This window comes from Clarias gariepinus, chromosome 1, assembly GCF_024256425.1.
Source record: "Clarias gariepinus isolate MV-2021 ecotype Netherlands chromosome 1, CGAR_prim_01v2, whole genome shotgun sequence".
NCBI classification, from domain to species: Eukaryota; Metazoa; Chordata; class Actinopteri; order Siluriformes; family Clariidae; genus Clarias; species Clarias gariepinus.
This window is the reverse complement of record NC_071100.1, coordinates 10,073,664-10,091,598: the sequence shown is the minus strand read 5'-3', so window position 1 is coordinate 10,091,598 and position 17,935 is coordinate 10,073,664. Positions and strand designations below refer to the sequence as shown.

At 39.7% G+C, this 17,935-nt stretch overlaps 1 protein-coding gene across 1 annotated transcript in view; it reads right to left on the bottom strand.

The window, feature by feature from the left end:
* LOC128516082 (uncharacterized) overlaps positions 1-16,487 on the bottom strand; it is a 57,904-nt gene extending 41,417 nt beyond the window's left edge. The window contains exon 1 of the mRNA XM_053490414.1: positions 16,313-16,487. The gene's annotated coding sequence lies outside the window, so the exon portion shown is untranslated. The remainder of the gene's footprint in view (positions 1-16,312) is intronic.
* Positions 16,488-17,935: the final 1,448 nt, after the last annotated feature.

The following is a 17,935-nucleotide window of genomic DNA, read 5'->3' as shown; positions in this document are numbered from 1 at the left end:
ACCACTGAGCTACCCCTGCCCCCCCCCCAATCATCCCATCTGCGTTTGAATCAGTGGATCATTTTGCTCATGTCCATAATTCACTCTTGTCTCATTCAGCTCGCTCATTAATATGTCTCTGAATTTCTTTTATGATTCATGAGTGAATCAGTCATTTAAATGAATCCTTGTAGAGTTTCAGTGTATTCAGTAGTAGTCTTCGTTATTCTGGGTCCGAACAATACACTTTCCAAACATGAAACAGCAGTAATTATTAGCTGTTTCACATGTTGTAATTTCTTCCAACAATGACATTTTACGAGTGAACATTTGGGCGAAACATGCTCAACCAGTGAATATATATTTTTTGTAAATACATTCCTGGAAAGACTCGATAAATAAATTCATGTCCTTCAGAAGATGTCTTAAAGAGGGGGGAGCTGCTGAAGCGTGTAAAGCCGCCTGCGATCACCTAGAAATGGTTTGTGCACGTGTGGGATAGTGCTGTGAAATATTCATGTGTATTAAGACGACTGGATGTCAGACAGCAGCATGGAGTCTCTGTAATGTAATTTTCATCAGCGCCGAGGCAGCGACGGCTTATTGAGTTCCATGAAAGAACGAGTTAATGTGATGTATGACTGGCGCTAACTAGGTCAGCATGGCGTCCCTCATCAGCTCTGGAGTCTCTGATGATTTGGTGCACAGCTAACAAGCAGCTTCCCCTCTAACTCATGTGTGTGTGTGTGTGTGTGTGTGTGTGTGTGTGTGTTCGTTTCAGTGGCATCCTGCTTTGCCTTGAGGAAGATCCTGTTTTTTTTTTTTCTTGCTCAATCACATACGAGCCGTTTGATGTTGTTATTATTAAAGCCAAACTCGAGTCATCCATGATTTCTACAGGGGATGCGTTTGTCTTTCAAATTATGACTGTAAACGGAGTGGGATCACCCCTGACAGCTGCTGCTCTCCATCTTCAGGAGAGCCTGAGTGAGACGTGCATGAGTGGCAGTGGCCTAGTTTGTTTGGCACTCGCGAGAGCCCGATTCACGTTCTTGTCAGGGAAAATCTGTGTTAGCGCCGCGTGCGGTATCGCGCCGCGCTCTGGATCGCTTCATAACATGACAAATCAACGCGGCTTTGATTTGTCTGACACCAAAAAAAAAAAACAAGAGCAGGAAGTCACAAGGCTTTGATTAAAATCTTCAAACATGGCGTGAGATTTGAAAAACACCGAACGACATCAAGAGTCACTATTTTCAGTTTTAGATGTTAGACGCCGTATACAGTCGTAAACAACACTGGGGGACGTCCGTGGAAAAAGCGGAAAGATACATGTGAGTTGCTCCTTACAGTGAAAAGCATCATGTTGGGACGTCAAGCGTCGGGGTGTGATTTGGATCATTTGTGGGAAGACGTTGTACAGTATTATCTAGTTATCCAGCCTCAGCTGTCCATGTTGATGAAATCAAAGTCTAATTTTTGTATTTGTTTTAACACACTGTGTTTAGGATCTTCAACGTCTAGGCTCATGCTGGATAGAAATGGATTCCTATGTGCCTCAGAAATATTTTCCAATGCAACAAGCCATAAATCTCCTACTATTCCACTGGCACTTTCCCTTCAATGTTTTTTTTTTTTAATGCAGGTTTTTTTTATTCTTGATGACCACCGAGTGCTACATGTTATCTCTCAGTGCTCCTGAAATAATGCATTAAAATGCTGAAAGGATAAGGGTCTTTAAATAAAATATGACATGAAAGAATGGCCCAGAGACCCAAATGTGTCTCGCAGAAAATCCTCCAGGGCGTGAAAGAGGAACGGAGGATGTGCGCGCGCTAATTAAAGGCGACGTGAGGTGAAGGATAGGAGAGCCGTGAGTGTGCGCTGAAACACATGAGGAAGAGCTTCATAACTGTATAGTCGGTGAAGACAGGTGGTAAAGTGAATTAGTCTCCCTTCCTCCAGTTATGGCTTCAAAAGCAAACAGCTCAGCGGATTCTCGAAATTATACCTCGATGTTTCAACTTAAGTTGGTAAATTCCAGTGTTTTGGAACGACAGTGATGAGATGCCCCAGCTCATGGAGATGAACGGCACACAGTGAGGCTCCTGATGTCACTTGGTGGATATTTTTCATTCAACTCTGGCCTGTTAATTACATTTCTAAAGATCTACTTGGTGGCCAGTGTTATACAGTAGTTTATATTATACAACAGCGACACATTGGCTTAGTGGTTAGCACTGTTGTCTTCCGCCTCCAGGTCCTGGGTTTGATTCCCACTTAGGGTTTGTTGGCATGTTCACCCCGTGATTGGAGGGTTTCTTCCTGCAGTCCAAATACATGGAGATTAGGCTAATTGGAGTTTCCAAATTGCTCATAGTGTGTGAATGTTGACCAAAGGTCCTACCATGGATCTACAAATGGGAATAAACACAGTGGCCACCATTGGCCTCCGCGGTCATTGGCTGGACTACAGGGGTTCCTAAATGGGTTCCTAAATGGATATTATACAACAGTTAGATTTGACATAATGTGACTGGGTGAGAGGTATTCCATGAGTGGTGATAATGGATCGTAACAGCACTGGGATGTTTCATTACATTCAATTGTTAATGACACTAATTGTGGGTTGCAGCGATGGTGAGAGTAGGTCTGTAGGTCTGAAGTACTGAGGAGAGAGCAACTGCCTGCCAAAACCCACGTTTAAAACCAGACACAGAAGCACTTTCAGCAAGAACTACTTGGTGTGTTAAACAATTGATTGTAAACCCTACATAATAATAATAATTATTATTATTCAATTATCTGTCACGTTTACCTTACAGTACAATAAAATGATTTTTTTTCACATATTCCAGTTAGGAAGCTGGGGTCAGTGCGCAGGGTAAGCCAGGATACAGCACCCCTGACGGGTTAAGGGCCTTGATCAAGGGCTTAACAGTAGAAACTTGCCGGTGCTGGGACTTGACCCTCCGGACCTTCCAATCAATAACCACATGGCAGGGATAGCACCATGGTTAAGGCAGTGGAGTATGCTTTGGAAGGTGCCAGGTTCACACCCCACCCACATTTAGTTGTCCCTGTTGGGCCCTTGGTCAAGGCCCTTAACTCTCAACTGGTCAGATGTACTGTATAATGCAATAAAAATGTAAGTCACTCTGGATAAGTGTGTCTGCCAAATGCTGAAATGTACAGTAAATGTAACCCTGTAACATAATACCGGTAAGACCCCTATCAATTGCACTAACTGCCAGTCACCAGCTCCAAGAGTCATGGTTAGTTAGTTCCACCAGTTGCAGACGGATATGTGTTGGTTCAGCAAAATAACTGGTTGAACAAACAAACAAATCATAACCTGTTGATAATAAATGGTGTTTGTGGAGCTGTTGTATAAAAGCTCTTGTACTGAATATCAGCATGGCTGTGATATCTTGAGTACTCGGCTGCACCCTCGTGCTTTAAACAGGCGATGAATGGAGATATTCATCGAAGAACCCCGCAGTGACAGACACCTTAACACAATGGAGAATGATGACTATATTCACCCTAGGAATAAGGCAGGAGGACACAGCATCTTTCTCGAACTCCTGGCTACCATATAATCCTTCTTGTCCAGGAATTTTAAATGTTATCATGTATTAAAAAGTAACCAACATGTAACTTCAGCGCATAAGGCTTTTTAAATGTGTCGAGTTCAAAGCAGCAGTGGAGGTTATGACAATAATGTGAAGGTAAAAAGTGTTGAAAAAGCTGTAAACCAGAAATAAGAAATGAAATGAAACAGTACTGCAAATAGACAAAAAGGCATGAAAAGTCTTTTTGAAGACCTGTGGCACACGAGTGTGGCATGGTTTTTAAATTGGGTGAAAAAAAAAAGAAAAAATCATCAACAACAACAGGAACGGCACTTAACTCCAGATGAGATGTAGTGCAGCCAGCAATAAGAGAGCAGCTCTCCAGAGGAGAAGATGTTTGCTTGAATACATGTCCATTTACTTGGAACACAACCTTCCTATCGTCTCCTGTCCTCTCCTCTACCCTTACGGCAGAACCGGCTCATCTTCATCTCGTGACTCTCACATACAGGGCAAAACACTTCATGGCAAAAACAAGTGAAAGTGATGTGGGTTTCTGTGCGAGTGTAATCAAGAGCTGGAGGTATTGAAATAAAGAGAGGATTCAGCTAGATGGAAAAAGAGAGAGAAAAAGCTGCAGCTGAAATGAAAGAGCTCTAAGAGAGAGAGAAAGAGAGAGAGTGTCTAATTAAAAATCCTGCTATTCAACAAGCTCCTGATTTCAGGTTAAGTATTATATTACCTTTAGAACAAAGATAGCTATTTATATCAATTAAAAGCTAAAAAAAAAATACTGATTTTAAATAGTTAAAGGTTGAAACAATTAACGCACCAAATGAGAAAATGCTTTTATGAGCCATTTTGTCTTTTAAAGGAAAATTAACCCACCCTGGACGTGTCTGTCCTCTAAAATGTCATGCATGAGCACACCGATAGGTCTTTGCTCGCACAATCGGGGTTAAAGCACGTCCAGAGTTTGCGCGACCATTCATTCATTTCAAGCAATGCATACAATGTTAGCAAAAAATATGCTCGGGTTTTGCTGTATTTATTGAAGTCCAAAGAAAAAGGAAGCAAGCCAGATGCCGCACTTTAGCGTTTTTGGTAGCTGTTGCTAGCAATGTTGTGACCGCTGCTTGTGCTGACTGATCAGATCCGCACTCTACATACTGTATGCTCAGAAAGAAAATGTTGGGACCGTGTCACAGATATGTATCTGATCTAGGATCACAAACTGAATTTGCTTGGATTGGATCTGAAAAACATCAGATTTATGCATTCAGACAGCCCTAAAGAATTTTTTTATATGTGTCACATTAGGGGTTAAAAATACCTCGATTTCTCGTTTACCTCCTACCTATAACCTATTGTTGCATCTCAAATGTCATATTTATGGACTATTATTGATAGGGATGGAAATCACCAGGGGCCACCCGATATGATATTATCATGATACCTAGTAGCCCATTTGATCTGTATTGTGATTCTATAAGTATCATGATTTTATCAATATACTGATTTTCTTATCTATTTATTTATTTATTTATTTATTTATATTTTGTTACAATTCTTAAATAACTTAATACTCTAAATAATAGCCTAATGTTGTGCTGCCTGCCAGTGTGTGAGTAGTTTGGAGTGCTCCACCTGTAGGATTATGGAGGAACTGCAGCATATTACCAACTCAAATGCAAAGATTAAGGCCATGTCCACACGTAGCGGGGTTTTTTAAAAACAATTCCATCCACACAACCTACGTTTGAAAAGAAATATCCGTTTTCAATGACCAAAGCTGTGTTTGCGTGTGGACCAAAGGTGATTATGGCAGATTTTATTATTTTTTTTAAGTCTGGACATGGCCTAAGATTCAAACTCCTGGTATGCACCTTGCGCCCTTTGTTTCAGGTTTTGCGTTGGGACTTTGGCTGGGATGTTATTTTCCCAGAATGCATGTTCAGATTGTTGCAGCTGCAGCTTGTTGAGGCATGAGTGTATAAATAGTCCTTGGACCAGACAGCGAGGTGTCTCACATCTGCTGTTGTCTTATGATCATTTGAAGTCAGCGCATCACTGTTCTGGTTTCAGTTCTGTTATCTTTGTCATCATTTGATCTTTATATCCTGTAATTAAACGTCTTTACATCTGGAAATATGCCTTGCCCAGAACCCTCCACACATGACAAGATCTCGGATGCCACCTTTAAACCTGCTGAAAGTTCAGTTTTGTATTCCAGCTTACTGGATTTTAAGACCAGAAACTGTTTATTATTATTATTTGGGATATAGCTCAGGACAACAGTCAAGACAAAGGTGTGGAAGTTTTAAGTCATTAAAGAATATTTTACAGTTGGCCTGGAAACCTAAACCTGAAAGGATGTTCTGGTTTTAGCGGATCTTATGGGTGTACATAATTATGTGCCTAGCATAAACCAGGCTGCTCTGCTTGGTGTCAGTGTATTATTATGTCGTCAGTCTAATATATTCCAAATCTGTAGTGCTCGGACCCAAAACCCTCTGCAGCATGTAATGCGCAGTAATTAAAAAAGGACGCAAACCAAATGGAACCAGGCTGGGCTTAAATACTTCGGGCTAAAATGCCTTTCATCTATTCGAGGCAGCCTGGTGACTGTGTAATGCGTTTCCTTTCAGTCCTAACCAGACCAAATAAACTCTTTTACATGCAGATATCCGAAGCAATTTCAGAAATGAATGACCATTTGACATCGAGTGCCACATGATAACATCTGCCACTTTTTACACCGAATTAAATCACGTTTAAAATCATTGTCTGAGCGTTATCAGGATTTCCACGACATGTTTTTTTTTTTTCTCTCTTCCAGGTCACACCAGACTGATTGCATGATGGGCAGGGTGCTGCTGGTATCTCAGCGTGCTCCTCCATCACGGCTGATCGTGTTGCCGAGTCCCTGTGGAGAGGAAATCCATCTCTCCGCTCATAACATAACATAACAGATCTGTCTTTATTACAAGGTTGCACTTGTTATTCAGGAATACTCTATCTAAAACGAAGACTACAAATCCATTAGTCTGAGTAAATGAAATCCTGTCATCCTGTCTGGAAGGAAGACTTTCTGTTTAGATACCATATGTATCTAATTTCGTTTAAACGGTAAGGGATGTTAACACAGTCTAACAAAGGGCTAAATCATTGAATATGTTTTGAATATTTTCAATAAGGCATGTCAAATATTTCAGAATCTAAGGGAAAGGCAACCTAAGATTTAGTGAATATTTTAGAAATTAACCGAATGTAAGATTATATTACAATATAATATAACTGGAAGCATAATGTATAATTTAAAAACACCAACATTAATATTCTATAACCTAACTGGAAACGTTAACTGGAAACATGTTAACTACTACCGATGGGGGAAAATCAATGTAATAAATTCATGTATTGCCACATTAATTTCAAAACCTATTATTAAATAATTTATTACATTTATAACAGGAATGTTCCAGTCGATCAGCCAGTGACCAGAAAGGCCCGTTTTTCAGCTCGATCAGCCATGACTGCTCACTTTGGACTTCACTTTGGATTTCATATAAAGCAACAGAAACTATTTCTCATGGCATCACATTATCAAAAGTCATGTGCATTGCAAGAGCCTCTGATCGGCTTTTTTCCCCTTCAATCTCTACCCGCGAATCTGTCTCCAACCCGCTCATTACACCAGTCTCAAAACACCATGTGCACTAATTAGTCTTGAAGCATGGTTAGAAGTGGTGTGCGCTCACAAAAAGCTGTCACAACTGATCAACCCGCGCTCCAGACTTTAGAGGTGTTGAGGCAGTAAAAAACGTTGCTGTTTCTTAATAATCCTACAGGAGGTGCACTCTAAACTATTCGCACACTGGTATCCCGTGTGGTAGGAGTGAATTATTCGCTCCGTTTGTTCAGAAATAATAATTATGATACGAGCTGGTAAATTTAAAGTGAAATGTTAAACTCTTGTATTTGAAGTTAGTTGGTATTGTTTAAACGCTGTGCTTGGTTGTTAAGTGAGAAAACTAATGTTATACGGAACGAGCGATGTTCAATCACTCATGTTCAATTCGGTTGTGAAGCTGTTGAATAAAAAAGGTATAAAAGGTATTTTTTACGTTTAAGGTTCAAGGTTTTAAAATTGTAGCAAAATTGGAAAACAAGATATTACAGCACGGAGGTATCGTAATGATATCGTATCAGGCGGTGACATTGTGGTGGTCATTCTCATCTCTATTAACTACTAGCTTTTCTGGAGATACCCTGGATATTCTAGTGCACCAATGGGGCTGAATGTTGCTGAATGTTCTAGAACAGGGGTCTCCAAATCCAGTCCTGGAGGGCCAGTGTCCAACACAGTTTGGTGATTCTTCTTCTCAAACACAGCTGATTTAACTAATCTGTTAATTACTAGGTTCAGTGGGTGTGTTTAGGTGTTGGTGAATTGAACTGAAACTGTGCTGGTTGCTGGCCCTCCGGGACTGGATTTGGAGACCCCTGTTCTAGAATAAAGCGAGGTTGAATCTATGTTCAAAAAAAAAAAAAAAAAAACTCGAAGCATGTTGGATACAGTATGTTAGAAGAACCTAAGACCTTCTAAGATATTTTAGAACCTTCTAGAACTGGAGGCATATTGAATACTCCACTGAAGGTGTAGTAAACATTGTGGGACATACAGTATGGAGTCATGCTAAATGATTTAGAACCTAACTAAAGGTGTACTGAATGTTCTAGAACCTAACTTGCACAGCGGGTACAGCATGTTAAAAATTAATCAAAGTATGTTGAAAACTCTAGAACATTACTAGAAGTGTATTGAATATTCTAGAAACTGGAAGCACTTTGTATAAAATATATTAGACATAACCGGAAGAAATGGGAACTAGAACTTCAACTTGAATGAAAGCATGTCGATCATTTTAAAGCCTAACTGAAACTGGAAGCAAGTCGAATAAACTAAAACTTTTAAGAAGTATGTTAGAACCTGAAATGCTCGGAATATTTTCGAACATAATGAATGTAGGTTTAATAAGCATGTTTAATACTCTAGAACATAACAAAGTATGATGCATTTATTAGAACCGGAAGAATGTAGAACTACAGCTGCAGTTAATGAAAGCATGTTGAATAGTCTGAGACATAGAACATAGACAAAAGTGTGATGAATATTGTATATTATGACTATACTGTACATTATATTATTATAATGTTCAGTGTGTTGAAGAGTGTAAAATAGTTTAGCTTTTAGCTGTTTGCATAATCAGTGTTCATTACAGTGATTTATTAACACCCTACATTATAGTTATAATAATTTTTTTTATTTATTTAAGGCCACCAGCACCGATCAGTGCATAGGGCAATGAGTGTTTCTGACTGTTTCCGTAGCGAATGTTTTTTTACGGGGCGGGTTGCTAGCCCTACGCCCCACCCCTCTCCTTTCTCATCCGGCACCTGGGAACCGGCAACGGTGGAGCACACGCACACACCATGGGCAATTTGGGAACGTCAATTAACCTAACCTACCTGTACATGTATTTGGACTGTGGGAGGAAACCGGAGTACCCAGAGAAAACCCACCAAGCACAGGGAAAACATGCAAACTCCATGCACACAGAGACAGGAATCGAGCCTGGCCGGGAATCAAACCCAGACCCTGGAGGTACAAGTTATAATAATAGCTCTAATAATAAAATCTTAGTCTGACATGATCCGCCCAATCAGAAAGAGAAGGGGCGTATACCTTGATAATCCATTCAACAGGTAAATATGAACCATTGATCAGATCATTTCTTTCTTGTTGGAATGAATATATTATTTCTGGGCGTGTGTGTAAGCTCTGTGGGAACTACTCTATGGGAACAACTCTCTCCCATTAGTCTTTCCTTTAGACGTTTATCCATTGGGTCACTAGTTGAGTAAGGAGCACTGATTGGCTGACATTTCATATGTAGTAAAGCATCTAATCAATCATAGATTAAACTGGATTCTTAGGACACAGAAGGTGGGATTAAGCAGAAAAGATGGGAAGTCTCGCGTAACTTCAAAGCTGGAGGAAAAAAAATCTTCTTCTGTTTTATTTCGAGCAGATCAAATGCTTTGAGCAAGTTGATGTCAGAGTCAATGCCTGGAGCATGTAAACACACATCAGATCAGCATCCATGTAAATGCTTATGTTGACTGGCTGAATGATCCGGACTGTTTTAATCGGATAATGATCCAGGAATCAGCTCATAACCTAGTCTTAAATGTAATCAAAGTAATGAAACAAAATTTGCAAATCGTACTTACAAAATCTGCAGCCATTCTCACGTTACCTTTTATTATAAAGACTGCAGACTTTTTCTTGTAATTCAGTTCCTGGACTCCTTTAACGAACGTCTGAATAAATGAATGGTTAAACCGTTCTGTTTCAGCGCTGCTTAGAAGCGTGATGGCTTTGTGATGTATGGACCATTTGTCATCTGGGGCGTAGCCTTGAAAAGGGGGCGTGACCTAGTGCAGATTTGCATTACTGAGTAGTTTCTTTCAGGGCGCAATGAATAAATGCAGCATTTAACCTTTATTTAAACTTGGTTAGTCCCTCCAGGCTTAACCGCGCTCATCACTACTGAGCAGGCAGACCTCTGTGTAACCTTTATCTACAGGATAAAGATCTCAAATGGAGTGTTGCTTCACTGTTACTCCATCTTAAATAGAATCATACTGTGCTTTTTAGTCGCTTATGATTGTTTTTGTTTGGTTTTATTGATTGCTTTAAGTCCCATGTGATATGGGTAAGGATCGATGGAGTCCTAATGTGATTGTTTTTAAACCAATTAATGTGCAAATTTTGAATACGCAAATGAGTTTATTTAATTCATAATTATTCATTTAAAATAATTATTATTTTCGAATGAGAATTATCATTTGAGGGCTGGTAGAGTTTAACGTAATGCCTGTAAATCTGACATGATGAGATTTCTTCAAACGTAATAATGCTAACCATAAACAATGTAAACAATTTGGGGCAAATAATAGAGGAAAAGCTAAGCTTGTGGTTTCTACAGTCTGTAGTACTGATTAGCACTAGAATGGGTTACATAGAATTACGTACTCTAGTCAGAAACAGTCACACGTCACGTGACTCTTGTTCCTGAGGCGCTTTTGTCTTCCGCCTCCTCACGAACACAATGGCACAAGCTCTGAAGCTTGTCTGAAGCTAAATCCTAGATATTACCTTGAAAAGTTTATTGAATGTGGATGGGTTGTTTTATGACGTACAGAGGAATATAATAGAGGTTATGAAAGATATTGAGTCAGCCGATTTTCAGCCCAGACTCTTTAATCGAATATGCACATAACGCAGGCGATAAAATAGAAGATTTTAAAAGAAATTAGATCACTTTGCAGCAAGTAACTTTTTTCAGTTGAGCTGTGTTCAGCTTTTCTCACTTGTGTGTTTCTTCGGTTTGATGGAAGATAAGTGGAGGTTACTGTCACAAAGCAGAAATTCCATGATTAATCATAAAAATAAAAAATGTGAACATAAAAATGTTGCAATGGTAAAGCTTCCTGTATAGACATGTTTACAGAAGGAGTCTCCAGTGCCAGCACATTATCATTGTCAACGGAAGAGTAGAGTTTCTCAGTAACGTGACAAACTGCAGGTCTTTGTCTCTTGGTAACTTTAAAACTCTGCTGCTATAATATACACTGAACAGCTATAACACTATGACCACTGACAGGTAAACTAAACAACATTTATAAGCAACTATACGCCAATAACTGATGACAGGATCATGGGCACTAAGGCTCACTCATGTCGATGAGAACCAAAGGCCTGATCTGATCCCACAGAAAAGCCAATGCAAAACAATTCTCCAAAAATGTCAATGCTGGCCCTGATAGAAAGACACCAGAACATCCTCTAAACTCCTTAGATCCCAATCAGATCAATCCCAAACCATGGGATGTGTTGGTCAAATAAGATAAATCCATGGAGGCCCCACCCCACGACCTACAGCACCCAAAGGTTTCTATGCTAACATCCTGGTGCCAGATATCACAGGACACCCCCAGATGTTTTTGCGACTCTATCCCCCAAGGAACCAGAGCTGCACAGGTGGCACAAGCGGAATGCAAATCCTAGGTGGTTTTAATCTTATGGCTTCTCAGTGTAAGTGATTACAAGAACTAATTCGTTTTAAATGAAACTTTAAATGGATAAAAACATATCAGATGCCGTTCATTGAATCGTTAGCCAAACGCTGTTGTACGAGCAATAAAACAAATCATTAAAAAAATCTGAGTGTTCTTTCCATTGCTCAAAATGACATTCATTTCAGTCAGTCTTCACTTCTGACCATGTCACAAACAAAGCCAGCAGCTGCCAAAGTCAAACTCTCTCATTTCTCTCTCACCAGAAGTGTAACTGCCCGAGAGGCAGTCATATGGTGTCGTGTCAGTCTCTCGGCCAAGCCCTGTCTTTAATGATTCATTAGTCCGGCGTATCCAGACTTTGTTATGACGTGGTCGGAGATCTAACTGGAGCAGCGAGTTGATATTCCTACATTAGAATAGCTCACCGGGAAAACTCTCTTATCTGATGGTTTCTCTATTCCACACGAGCCTTAATCTGGTGCCAGACGTTGTGAGCCAAGATCTCTGAATGCTGTGCCATTTCTCAGAAGCCTCAGGGAAAAGAGAGAATTAATGCACAAAGCGCTTTTTCTCTTGCTCTCCTTTGCTGTATGTTTGGGAAAGCGAATTTCCGCTCACTCTGAGTTTATCGCTACGACAAATCTAATAGTTGATGCAAAAATCTAACGCAATTCATACACAGAGATTGCAAGAAGGAATTGAAATAAATGTACTTGGACTGTTCCAAGGATGGTGCTACTTCTTAACAGTTCGGGATGGATGGGAGGGGGAGGGGGGGGCATCAGACGCAGTTTCATTCTATTCCAGCTTGAGATCTCTTTGTCTTCACGCCATGCATCATTCATCTATCTTCAAGACATAAAGATTTGAGGAAGTGCAGTTGTTTTTATGCTGGTTGTAGTATTTTAAAGTCTAATTTCATGATAATTGCCTATGGGAAACTAAATGCAAGTATCAACCCTACTCCATGAAGATGAGAGAGTAGGAACAAAATCCGGTTCTAATTGCCCAATCCTGTTTGTGTTTTCTTGTATAGCACGAATTGCTAAGGAAATTATATATAAAGCCATATTCAGAAGCAACAGACGATCCATATTTCCTATTTCTTAATGTTATGAATAAGACTGGAGTTGAAAGTTGGAGTTGAGCTGAAAGAGATACTTACAGTTCAGTACAACAATTATAGCTATACTGTTATTTCAATACCCCAGGCCTCCTCACTCGACACCATCTCCTAACCTGAGTACTTCAGAAACCCTGTCATGCTGTCATGCTCCGAAATCTAGTGGAAGCCTTCCCAAAAGAGTGGGGCTCATTATAACAGGAAAGAAAAGGAATATATCTAAAATGTAATGTTTAACCAACACAAATCGTTGTGATTGTCAGTGGTGCACAAACTTTCATCCATGATCTTGTTCGAATGGAGGTCACCAATTGTTCAAGGGCAAAATATGGCAGTTTTTTTAATTAAATAGAGAAACTAATTATCATCTTAAATGCTCTGAAAGCGACGTGAGCAGAGATTCAGCCCCCTCCTACCTCCTACCCTGCTTTCAAATCGCTCTCCGAAGCCCTTATTTGTCAGTTCCGCTCTTACTCAATCACCAGCTCTCTCTACAATAGCTTGAGTACGTCAATAACCCGATAGACCGTGGGGTTGGCGCTGATTAAGTGTGTCATGACTTTGTAACAGGAGTTGGATCAGTCACAAGCAAGGACGAGCAATGTGTTAATATTAAAACGCTCCTCGTCAAGCTGTTTTAGAAAGACAGGGGTGGTGTGATGAAGCAGAGTTACTGTCACCTCCATGATGTTGATTATTTACCCACAACAGCATGTCTCTCGTCATTTTAATCTATTTCCTTTTTTTTTCATTATTGAAGACAATGTGTTTTTTTTTTAAATCCATTTCTTTTGGAGCATACATGACTTCCCTGTGAATGAGATGTCACTGTAGAAACCATATAAAGATTATTTAAACTGTTACAGAAAACCAATCAATACATTCCGGCCAAGGACTCAATAGTGCTGTGGTTAAAACATGCACTTTTCATCCAAGAGGACAATCCTAGCATGCAGATGACCGTTCGAGGACTGCTCAAGGACCCAACTGTGGCTCTCTGGCTGTCCTGGGATTTCAATTCACAACCTTTTGATGGCTAGCTATAAAACGTTTAACCGCTGAGCCACCACCATGCTCGCTATGTTTAAACAGTGGATATGGAGTGACCTTTAAAGTTACATCGACTTGTAAAATGTCACCCGACCTGCACGAGCTTAGCATTAATGGGATACTCTGAGTGATTTCCTTTTTTTTTCCTTGGAACAAATGAATCAAATTCTTACCAATTCCTGAGCAATCATTTGCACAGCATATTATTTATTGCAAATATGTCCTATAAAGGAATTGTACTGTCTTGTATTTTAATATGAAAGGAATCTAATTTTGATCCAAAGTTTTTGTGTCCTTGTCCAAGAATCTGATCAATCTCTGCTGGACATTGAGGTGCAAAAGTTTAGAGCATGCTTAGTGCTGGTCCAAAGCCCAGATAAAATGAGGAGAGCTGTGTCAGGAAGGGCATCTGGTGTAAAAAAAAAAAAAAAAAAACTTTTTTGCCAAATCAAATATGCAGCTCGAATGATCTGTATAATGGACCCTTAATGGAAGCATTCGCATTCGAAGCACAGCATCCAATTATTACATGACTAAACTGACTTCTAAATTTATGATCTATATCCTTATCATCACATGTGAGTTTAGAGAGGTAACCAGTTCAACTCTAAAAGACCTGTGAATCAGGGCACTTTCATGCAAGGCACAATCGATTTGTACGATTCCCAGGAACGGTTGCTACTCCCTTACAACGTCCCCCCTGGTAAACGTTCACATTATAATTTTACTCAAGTACACTTGCATATTTTTATTCTTCAATACAGCAGGTGGAAGTATTTACCTAGTTGGTTTGATAAGAAGACAAAAAGGAATTTAATCTTTGCGCTTTGCTATAGAATTTCAGAAAGAACGTAAAGAGACACACTATTTTATCAGCTATGGTTGTTTAGGTCAGAGGATGAGATCAGCGCGCACTATAAGTGCACAGACATTTCGGAAGAGACCGATGGCACAGATGACCTCGCATCCACTTTTGTGTTCGGGTTTAACAGGCTTCCGTGTCAGGATCGATCTGTGCCCGAGTACACCATTACACGCTCAAGACCACCAGAACTATTTTTTGAAAACGATCCACAGCCCTAATGTGAAAATGCCCTAAAGCTGATGGATTTGACCGACACATTCAGGCTAAGAGTGAGTGCACAGTGGGGGTTCTTTGGTACTTTCACTCCAACCTTGGCAAAATCTGCATTGTGCATTCTCACGATTAATCCATTGTAGTTCCAGTGAAGGGAAATTGTAGGATTGTGCGCATTCTAGACAACAGTGTGCTTTAAGCACAACCATATGCAGTAGAACCTCGGCAAACCAATTTAATTGTTTCTGGAAGCAAGTTCCTAAGGCGAAATTCCATATTGTGATTGTCCCACAAGAAATAATGTAAATGCAAATAATCTGTTCCAGTCATCCAAAAATATTTCGAATATTACAAAAAAGCATGCGAAAAATCACATAGCTTTTAAATTCATGCCAAAGGCAATGTTGGTATCGTGTGTTAAGTCTTTCTGGACAGCTTTTGACAACTGAATAAATGTATAAAATTTGTTAACTCACTTCGCTCGGCTTTCTACTGAAGCAAACAAGTTTTAAACGGTTCCAAGACATGCGAACGACTTAGTCTGCATTCAGTTCGGCTCAGTTTGTTCGCCTGTATGCCAAAAATGCTTTGTATGATGAAAGTTCATAAGAGTATCTGTATGCCGAGGTTTCACTGTTTGCATGCAGTGGTCAAATTATTGGAAATAAAGTGTAGATCTAACACCACATCCTGGCTGTAGGGGTGGTTCAATCCTAAACCTATGTTTCTGACTGTGTTGAGTTTCTGCACATGTTCCTCCAGTGGGTTTCCTCCAGGTTAACTGCTTTGCTCCAGTCACCCAGTAGGTGGTGGATTCAATAGTCTAAATTCCTACAAGACGTGAATGAATGTGTGACTGGTGTCCTGTTCAGGGGGTATACCTGCCTCACCTCCAGCGCTAGCTTCAGATCGCCATGATGAAACTCGTTTCATGTATATAGAAATATATTTTCCAGGCAGATTTGATTTAATCAATCCATGTCAACGAATACACACACACACACACATGACCAGCCCGTAAAACATCTACAGGTCTTCTCCCATCAGAACCTGGTCTCCATCTCAAAATATACCATCTGGTGTCTGGTCAAAGCTGCTGTACAGCGTCCAAATCAATCTGTCTGATGTCTCTGAATGTATGACTGGTGTACAGTAATTCCTACTTGGAAATACAACCTGACACAGACAGCATCTTTCAGCATGTCCTTGATGGAAGAGAAGATAAGAAGCGTTATACAACCCACTTAGCTCTGTTCATTCAAAGCGTACACCTGTTACAAAACTTTAATAGCGGGGATAACATAGTGGTTATACATAATGTTTGATATTCTGAGGTAAAAACATTAGCACCATACTCACCTCAGCATCAGGGAGCCAAGAAAAGGAAAAAAAACTCTTTTCTCTCTGTTTATTAATTCATCCTGTAGGAAAGCTAATTCCATAATCCGTCCATATCTCCAGAAGAAAGCAGGGACAGTCTTTCTATCTCCTGATTATTTCCCAGAGAGGAGCTGTGCAGGTCCTCACCGCCCTGAGTCACTGACTGACTGACTGACTGACAGCCACGAGACTGAAGGAAGGTTTGAAAAACCGGCACGCGCGGCTCTCAGCGTCTCCTGGCAACGCTGCGGAGGTTTGACGCGATAACGAGGGGAGCGCTGTGGAAGGCCAAAAGCCTCAGAAACACTCCAAAATCCGTCTCGACTCGTAAACCCCATAAAACTCAGAGGATTATAGACATTATTTGTTCTGCTGTTGTTTGTTTGTTTGTTTGTTTGTTTGTTTTTAAACACATATATAGGGATCAGGATTGTACAGTGTAGAGTGATGTATACTTTTTTTTTCAACGAAAAATAGCTAATTTGATAAACTGTTTTTTTTGTTTTTTTTTTACCAAACATGTCTGAGCAAAAATTTTGGAAAAGATACACATGATCACATGTTTTATTGTTGTTTGAGTAATAATAATAATAATAATAATAATAATAATAATAATGTATACACACACACACACACACACACACACATATATATATATATATATATATATATATATATATATATATACTTATGTATATAGCTATGTAATATGATGAAGAGGAATTCTTAAGATTAAAATGTTAATGCATTTTCTCATAGGAAATAATGTAAATGCAGATAATCTGTTCCAGCCACCCAAAAATATTACCAATATCACCAATTTCCAACACTTTAATTCGTGTTATAAAAATAAAAACATATTTAAAAAAGGGCATATAGGACATAAATGCATATAAAAGCATTTAGCTATGGAAAAATACATGTAAATGAATTAAAATGTGAAATGAATAGACACTAAACCAGAGGTGTGGACTCGAGTCATGTGACTTGGACTCGAGTCAGACTCGAGTCATGAATTTGATGACTTTAGACTCGACTTGACAAAATATAAAAAGACTTGCAACTCGACTTGGACTTTAACATAAATAACTCGTGACTTTCACTTGGACTTGCGCCTATTGACTTGTAAAGACTTGCTACTTCCCATAAAAAGCCCAAATATAAAAAGTATGTTAACACGGTCCGCTCTATCTCTGTGTATGTGTCTGTGCGCGTGTGTGTGACAGAGCGCATGCGCGCATTCGGCATGACATCCAATCAAAGTACCGTAGATTCTTTTGATTCGACAGCGTCCAACGTGACAACAACGTGAACGCGCCAGTTCGCGAAATGATACCGAAGGTAGCTTCGTTTGGCTATAAAAAGTTACGAGGTGGTCAACAAAAAACAAATTGCAGTATCGAATATTACAGACGGAGATGCCACAACTTGTCAAGACTACCTTATCAGCTAAGTAATTTACTAGCTGCATGTTTATATCAATGAGACTGTACATTTCCTCAACGTCACCTTTCAACACTATAATCTGCAAACCCCTGCTCGTTCATACTGATCGGGATTTTAAAAGCCGGATTGTTTGTATGAGGTAGCCTACGTAAGTGT